We start from the raw sequence: 8,623 nt of genomic DNA, 5'->3' as shown, positions 1-8,623 counted from the left end.
AAACATACTGTGGCATGACTTATAACTTGTCCCTATAGATTTGGTAGCCTAGGCGTAGTGAATACATGTACGATATATGTCTCAGACATTGAATTTGCTTTACTTCTGAAATTAAAATAAAATATTAAAATTAATTCATTACAATATTACCAGCAGTGAGTATCTAGTTATGCTATAATTAGAGAAGATATACAATTCACTCACCTGTAAACATACAGTGGCATGACTTATAACTTGTTCCTATAGATTTGGTAGCCTAGGCGAAGTGAATACATGTACGATATACGTCTCATATATTGAATTTGCTTTACTTCTGAAATTAAAATAAAATATTAAAATTAATTCATTACAATTCTAATATTACCAGCAGTGAGTATCTAGTCATGCTATAATTAGAGAAGGTATACAATTCACTCACCTGTAAACATACTGTGGCATGACTTATAACTTGTCCCTATAGATTTGTTAGCCTAGGCGTAGTGAATACGTGTACGATATAAGTCTCAGATATTGAATTTGCTTTACTTCTGAAATTAAAATAAAATATTAAAATTAATTCATTACAATATTACCAGCAGTGAGTATCTAGTTATGCTATAATTAGAGAAGGTATACAATTCACTCAGATGTAAACATACTGTGGCATGACTTATAACTTGTTCCTATAGATTTGGTAGCCTAGGCGTAGTGAATACATGTACGATATACGTCTCAGATATTGAATTTGCTTTACTTCTGAAATTAAAATAAAATATTAAAATTAATTCATTACAAAAATTCTAATATTACCAGCAGCGAGTATCTAGTTATGCTATAATTAGAGAAGGTATGCAATTCACTCACCTGTAAACATACTGTGGCATGACTTATAACTTGTCCCTATAGATTTGGTAGCCTAGGCGTAGTGAATACATGTACGATATACGTCTCAGATATTGAATTTGCTTTACTTCTGAAATTAAAATAAAATATTAAAATTAATTCATTACAATATTACCAGCAGTGAGTATCTAGTTATGCTATAATTAGAGAAGATATACAATTCACTCCCCTGTAAACATACAGTGGCATGACTTATAACTTGTTCCTATAGATTTGGTAGCCTAGGCGTAGTGAATACATGTACGATATACGTCTCAGATATTGAATTTGCTTTACTTCTGAAATTAAAATAAAATATTAAAATTAATTCATTACAATTCTAATATTACCAGCAGTGAGTATCTAGTTATGCTATAATTAGAGAAGGTATGCAATTCACTCACCTGTAAACATACTGTGGCATGACTTATAACTTGTCCCTATAGATTTGGTAGCCTAGGCGTAGTGAATACATGTACGATATACGTCTCAGATATTGAATTTGCTTTACTTCTGAAATTAAAATAAAATATTAAAATTAATTCATTACAATATTACCAGCAGTGAGTATCTAGTTATGCTATAATTAGAGAAGGTATACAGTTCACTCACCTGTAAACATACTGTGACATGACTTATAACTTGTTCCTATAGATCTGGTAGCCTAGGCGTAGCGAATACATGTACGATATATGTCTCAGATATTGAATTTGCTTTACTTCTGAAATTAAAATAAAATATTAAAATTAATTCATTACAATTACAAGCAGTGAGTATCTAGTTATGCTTTAATTAGAGAAGGTATACACTTCAATCACCTGTAAACATACTATGGCATGACATATAACTTTTAGCCCTACGGGGGGTAGGTCTAGCCACCGTTGAAATCTTTTAAAATTTGATTTCACAGATAGTGATTCAGCTTTAGTTCTGAAATTAAATTAAATTATTTAAATTAATTCATTAATATTACCAGCAGTGAGTATCTAGTTATGCTATAATTAGAGAAGGTATGCAATTCACTCACCTGTAAACATACTGTGGCATGACTTATAACTTGTCCCTATAGATTTGGTAGCCTAGGCGTAGTGAATACATGTACAATATACGTCTCAGATATTGAATTTGCTTTACTTCTGAAATTAAAATAAAATATTAAAATTAATTCATTACAAATTCTAATATTACCAGCAGTGAGTATCTAGTTATGCTATAATTAGAGAAGGTATGCAATTCATTCACCTGTAAACATACTGTGGCATGACTTATAACTTGTCCCTATAGATTTGGTAGCCTAGGCGTAGTGAATACATGTACAATATACGTCTCAGATATTGAATTTGCTTTACTTCTGAAATTAAAATAAAATATTAAAATTATTTCATTACAATATTACCAGCAGTGAGTATCTAGTTATGCTATAATTAGAGAAGGTATACAATTCACTCACCTGTAAACATACTGTGGCATGACTTATAACTTGTTCCTATAGATTTGGTAGCCTAGGCGTAGTGAATACATGTACGATATACGTCTCAGATATTGAATTTGCTTTACTTCTGAAATTAAAATAAAATATTAAAATTAATTCATTACCTCTGTTCTATTTTTATAGAAGAACCTTCCCAAATAAAAAAAAAATTCTAAAATTTAAAAATATAAGAGGTAGTCACTAAACCATGTACTTTCACTCTCAAGCAAGAGAATAGACATGTTGGTGAACTAGCCTTGCACTGTGAGTGTTTTATTGTTTACACTAAAGTTTTTTTCACAAATAAAAAAATTAAAAAAACAAAATAACTGCAGACCACAATTCTTTATATTTATTAGTGGGCAAGCCATGTTTCCACATACAAAAATACACATAATATATTTCTATTTAATTTATTTTATTTAAAAAAAAAATATTTTAGAGGCATAACAATACAACGACTAGATTCGGTGTCACAGTTTGCTCCCAATTCATACTGGAATATTGCCAGCAATAATTAATAAAGCTTGTTCAGAAAACCATTTATTCCCGACATCATATTCAATGGCTAGTTCTCAGGATCTACAACAGTAAATAAATAAACAGAAATCATTTTGATGCGTGGTTTTTAGACGACACTGCCATATCGCACAGATATTCAACACCACCATATCGAATTTGGATTTGGCCATTCCATTTCAAGCTGCAGGGTGTCTAAACAATGACTCACAAACAATAAACACATCTTCCACCCACCACACAAATTTTAGCCACAATTGAACAACCAAGAAAGCAACAAATATCAGGCTGCATCTTGAAAACAACGAGACACCGCATTACAACCAGTCATTACAAACATGAAATCCTCCACCCCTCCCAGTACACCCTACAGCATTAATGGTTCCTATACTCATTTGCATCTGTACAACAAGCTTAGCCAATAGATGCACCTGACTCATCAAACTTTTGACCAACCACTCATTCTAAATATTGTTGAGTGAGGGCACTATTTACTAATGAGAGGAATCTTTTAAATAAATTAAACAGATATACTTGTATACCATTTCTGGATCTTTGATCGAGGTTTTACTGCTTGTGGGCTAATATACAATTTGGTGAAAATTACAAATAGCAAACCGAGAAAAAAAATACTACACCAAATATACTCACAATCAACTCTCAAATAACGACGAATATGTATATAATGTGTTGTATGCTAAATAGCATAACAACTATATATATCTTAGTATATATCATTGATCGAGGTTTACTGCTTGTAGATGAAATTGTCAAATAGCAAAAAGAAGAAATACTACATCAGATATTCGCAACTCTCAATCAATGTACCAATCTTAGATCAATTGTGTAATTATACATCTGTGAGATCAAGAAATCTGTAAATTAAATAAAACTTATATTCTAACCATTCCCATAGTCTAAATCGTCGCCTGGGGCAGTCAACTCTGTTGTTACTTCTCGAAATCTCTAAGCTATTGTCTTTACTTGAAGATCAATTATATTTGATGGTGGATACAGGTCGGATGATCCTTCAAATAATATAAATAACAATCTAAAAATGTGTTGTTGTTGAAATATAATGAAAGCTAGAATCGTGTAGTTTGAGAAAAAAAACATGTCGTGAAACTGTACACTGATCGGATCACTAAAACAGAACTTGATATTATTTCGATTCATCGCCTATAATAACCCCTTTCTGTCTGTAGGTAGTGTCTTTTAGCGACGATGAATTTCTATGACGTAGAAACCATTTCAAAGGCTTGTCTTATTCTAAATAATGATTGACCAACGACTTCACACCATGGAATCTGTGTGTTGCTACATGACCTATTTATAGTGAAGTCGTATCGGAGATTATAAATCGGATTTTTCGTACTGTTTACTGCGTATTAGATGTGAAATTGACGCATGTGTGACACGATGTATATTTAACCATATTGTATGTTACATTCTGTGCAACGACGATTACATTCCGTTACATAGAAAACACATACTTGTTCCGCCCCAAATTTTGTTGAAAATCACCCCTTAAAATAATTTACACTATCATTGTAGCAATATCACCCATTATGTCAACACTGCGAAAATACGATCCCTTTGATTCCGCAAAATGTCAAAAATACAATTTATAAACACTTGGGATGACCATCCCCCTATTTAATTTAACATACCGATACACGATGTACCGCTACACGTGAAGCTCCCACCATTTGCTGCCCTCTGGAAACTTCCGGTTTCTTCGTCTTCAATTGCCAGTACATTACCCTCATAGTCCTGGTCTATGACGGATCCAAATCCAACGCGTCTGCTTGGGCTTATTACAGTATCTCTGCCATTATTAGCTACGTTCACCTGATAACAAAAAAATGGAGACGAGTTACATTCATAACAAACAGTGTGGTGTTTAAAAGACGCGTCGACAAGGTTCCTCTGCTGCTTATGTAAGAGGGACTGTGTTACACGATATTGCGAACGCGTGGCGCACTACGACAACCACACACGTGACCATCGTCATCGATCATTGTCATCGTCTTAGCACAGGCACATAATTGAGTCGTGGGAGCGCTGTATATATATTGTGTATATAAATTAAAGCGGGGAGTCGTCACCTGCGCATGCATTAGATGACCATAGCGTGGTATTTTTTACAAACAAGCGTCTACCCATGAACCTTTGCGTTTTTAGCGTGTGTTCTTAGGACACGCTTGGGACTCATTTCCCGCGCGTGCGCAGGTGACGACCCTCCAGCTTTAATCTGATAAACTTTAATAATTTATAGTTCGCAATACTTTTAGTATCAGGTACCAAAATGATAGGCTCTTTTTTTACTTGCCTTGGCACTGTACCTATCATCTCCATTGAATGCGGTGAAATATGACGTATATGTACCATCGTATTTGGTGATATCAGCACCAGCGCCGTTATCTGCCATGGTCAACTCAATAGGATCGTTGTTGGGTCTCTCAATAGTGGCAATAACTGCAGCATTAAGCACTGGTATAGTACCTGTATTGAATGAATAACCGAATAATTATCAAACGCTTTCTCTAGTCGTGCGCTATGTTAGATAGTGCGGTCAGCTTGAACGCTTCCCCTGGACAATCCAAATTGGTTGCCAAATGTTGTTGATATGAGTTATCTCGAGACGTAATAATATATCTAAACTAGTCATATTAAGAATAACGGTGAATAAAACTACATCATATTTTGAGTGGGACAATCAGTAACAATCAACAAAATGAACTATAAAGGGCGTTTTGGGGAAACTGTGCTAACATCATCTGTACATCGTTCGCCTACCCAGTGTTGTTCCGTTCTGACATTCCTCCCTCTACAACCTTCGCCGGGACGTTCGCCTTGAATATTCAAGATGCAACTGTAAACCACTCCTGTTTCCATGCAACGCATTAGTGTTTTTGGCTACAAGTTGTCTACATAGAGGTAGGCAAGTTTTCCGATTTCTACTCATTCATTAATTTATGTTTTATTATTTTCTATATCACAGTTGATTTTCCCACAAGCCTTTGCAAAATCCAATATGGGGTCAACACATTTCCTCTCTATACGTGCGACCACAGTCCCTTTATCTATTTAGGATAAAAAGAGGTGATTTTATTTTATTTTATTTTATTAAAATGAAGCCAACAGACTAAAAAAACAATTATAGGCCTGAGAACAAAAAAATAGTTGCACAAATACAGACATTTGACATTAAAAGCAAAAACAAAAAATACTTTCTGAAAAATGAAGCTACATTATTTTTAAAACCATTAAAAGTATTGAAAATATCAATAGTACTATTAGAAGAAATGTGATTAAAAGAGGCAGTGCACGGGAAAATGTAGGATGATTTTCTGACATTTAAAAATATGGAAAAGCACGTGATGCGACGTAATCGTAAATATGATTGCGTACGTGCCGTAGTCAGGTGTGCTTGCAACTATGATGTTGGTGTCAAAAGTAAACATTATAATTTTCCCTTCCCAATCTGAATCTGAGCTCACCTTTGGCAATTGTGACGTAGAGTACCAATTTCTCTGGTCATGTCATGTCACAAGTTCACATCACCATGCATGAATAATAGCTTCCAGAGCAACAGTATCGAGCTACGCGTGGAAGTGCATTCCATGCTGTAAATTACGTAGATATCATGAGACAGACTAGAACCCACACCTCAATTTACTTATAGTGCTGTGGACTACTTTCGACCTGTCTACGTAAAGGAAGAACGCCATGAACTAAAATGATATGGTGTGCTCTTCACTTGTTTGAGCTTGCTTGCACATTGAGACTGCTAATTCTCTAAGTGCTGACTTGTTCCTGAATGCCTACCACCACTTTATTGATCGCTATGGACCGGTTCGACAACTTCGATCATATAGAGGAACTAATTTTGTTGGTGCAAAGGGTGAATTACTATGTGCTTTGGCAAAGATGAATCACGAGAGAGTGTGTCATGATATTTTAAAGGACTGTTGTGATTGGGTGACATTCGAAATGAACGTTCCTCATTTCAGCCACATGGGCAGAGTTCGGGAGAGGATGATTAGACCTGCTAGAAACGCTTTGTCTGCTTTACTGATAATACATGGTAAGTAGCTTGATGACGAGTTGCTTAGAACACTCGTTGAAGCAGAAGCCATTGTGAACAGTTGTTCCCTTATATACACTGATGTTAGTTCAACAAGCTCATTAGAACCACTCTCCCCTTGCAAGATATTGACATTAACATCTAACGTAGTTCTTCCACCACCCGGAGAATTCTAGAGAGCTGATGTGTATTGTCGCCACCGTTTGAGGCGTGTCCAGTACCTCGCGAATGAAATCTGGAGCCGATTCCATTACCGACTCTCCTAGAACGACAAAAATGTAAATGACCTCTGTGAACCAGTGAGCGAGTAAAAAAACGACACTGATGTTAAATATTGGAATGATTTATTTCTCACGCTTGTGGAGTACCCCTCAAGTGAACTATTTCGTTATTGATGAAATTAATTTGGAGTAAAACGATTTATCAGTAATCATTCGCCACAAACTATATACTAAAAACTTTGCATATTTACACTCCATTCATTGTCAGTGGACCGCCCGTCGTATGGCCCCCATCTTTGAGAAGAACGTGATTATCATGGTTATACCAATCACTCAGAGGGTCGCAGGGGGGGGGGGTTATTAACCCTCAACATGTGGCGTTACATCTGGAGACGCAGCAACCGACTTATTCAGATCAGGCCAGATTTCTGTCCCGTAATTTGAATTACAGTGTTATTAAAAGTATTACATAAAGCATTTCATTAAATCTGATCACAGTTTTATTTAGTTTATCTTATTTAGGTAGTTTGGTAAGGACAGTATCACTTCCTGGGATAAAAGGTCATTGTGCTTGAAATGTACCCAGTCACCAGTCTTGTCATGGGGCGCTGTTTTGTTCATGATAATGAAAATCTGATTGAAATAAACAACACTATACAGTTATAGAAAATGAAAATTATCTGAAATATCTAGCGTGATCTATCTTTATTTAAAATAGCCATTATTAAATCTCTCAGATCTCGTACATTGGTTTGGTTCTTTATACACCAGATTGGGTCATTAACCAAATGCAGACGCTTACTTATAAATTATAGTTGTGAATAATGTGTACCTTGTACATGTAATTATTCGAAGGTTTCAAGCAGAATGATGTGATTGACAGGCTCTGTGAACCATTTTATACAATAATCCAGTGAGCTTATCTGGTGCAATGCATATTTACGTGAAACTGTTGTCAAGGAAAAATCGGTAAAAACAACACAGAATACCATCTCAACAGCTAAAAAATAAAACATCATATATATAGTATATTATTATTGCATACAATAATTCCTTTGGTTTATTTGACTCAAAGTGAGTATATTTAGAGACGTCAATTGCAGTTTATTCAGCCATACAAATCATGGATTCCACAAATACTACATGACCAGATGTCTCGGTTCTCCTTATCATTGTCCAGCCACTTCCGGTGACTGGAATGATACAAGCATGATCAGTGCGATTATTTAGTTTAGATTTTTGATGTTGCCATCTATATCTTTGTAGATGATGTTGAAAAATATAGTAATTGTTAATCACACGACAGTATACAGTCTCATTCAGAGTGTACGTCATGTAATGGAAGACTGTTGTTATTCTGAAATGTTGAAGAATAAAACATTACTTAATCATATATTTGTGTATTTAAAAATATTTGTATTTATCGTCAGTGAATAATCCCCCAAATAAAGCGATAGTATG

General features: G+C 34.9%; 1 long non-coding RNA gene across 1 annotated transcript; it reads right to left on the bottom strand.

The window, feature by feature from the left end:
• Positions 1–5,832: 5,832 nt before the first annotated feature.
• Positions 5,833–8,123, bottom strand: LOC146735627 (uncharacterized). The gene is made up of 3 exons (XR_014931148.1): positions 7,995–8,123; positions 6,355–7,203; positions 5,833–5,937 (listed from the first exon to the last, which is right to left on the bottom strand). It is a non-coding gene; the product is annotated as an uncharacterized LOC146735627 (long non-coding RNA).
• Between the last annotated feature and the right edge of the window lie 500 nt (positions 8,124–8,623).

Source organism: Saccoglossus kowalevskii, chromosome 12 (genome assembly GCF_978046115.1).
Source record: "Saccoglossus kowalevskii chromosome 12, keSacKowa6.1, whole genome shotgun sequence".
Classification (NCBI taxonomy): Eukaryota; Metazoa; Hemichordata; class Enteropneusta; family Harrimaniidae; genus Saccoglossus; species Saccoglossus kowalevskii.
The sequence above is the reverse complement of the archived record's forward strand: the minus strand, read 5'-3'. Positions and strand labels throughout refer to the sequence as shown.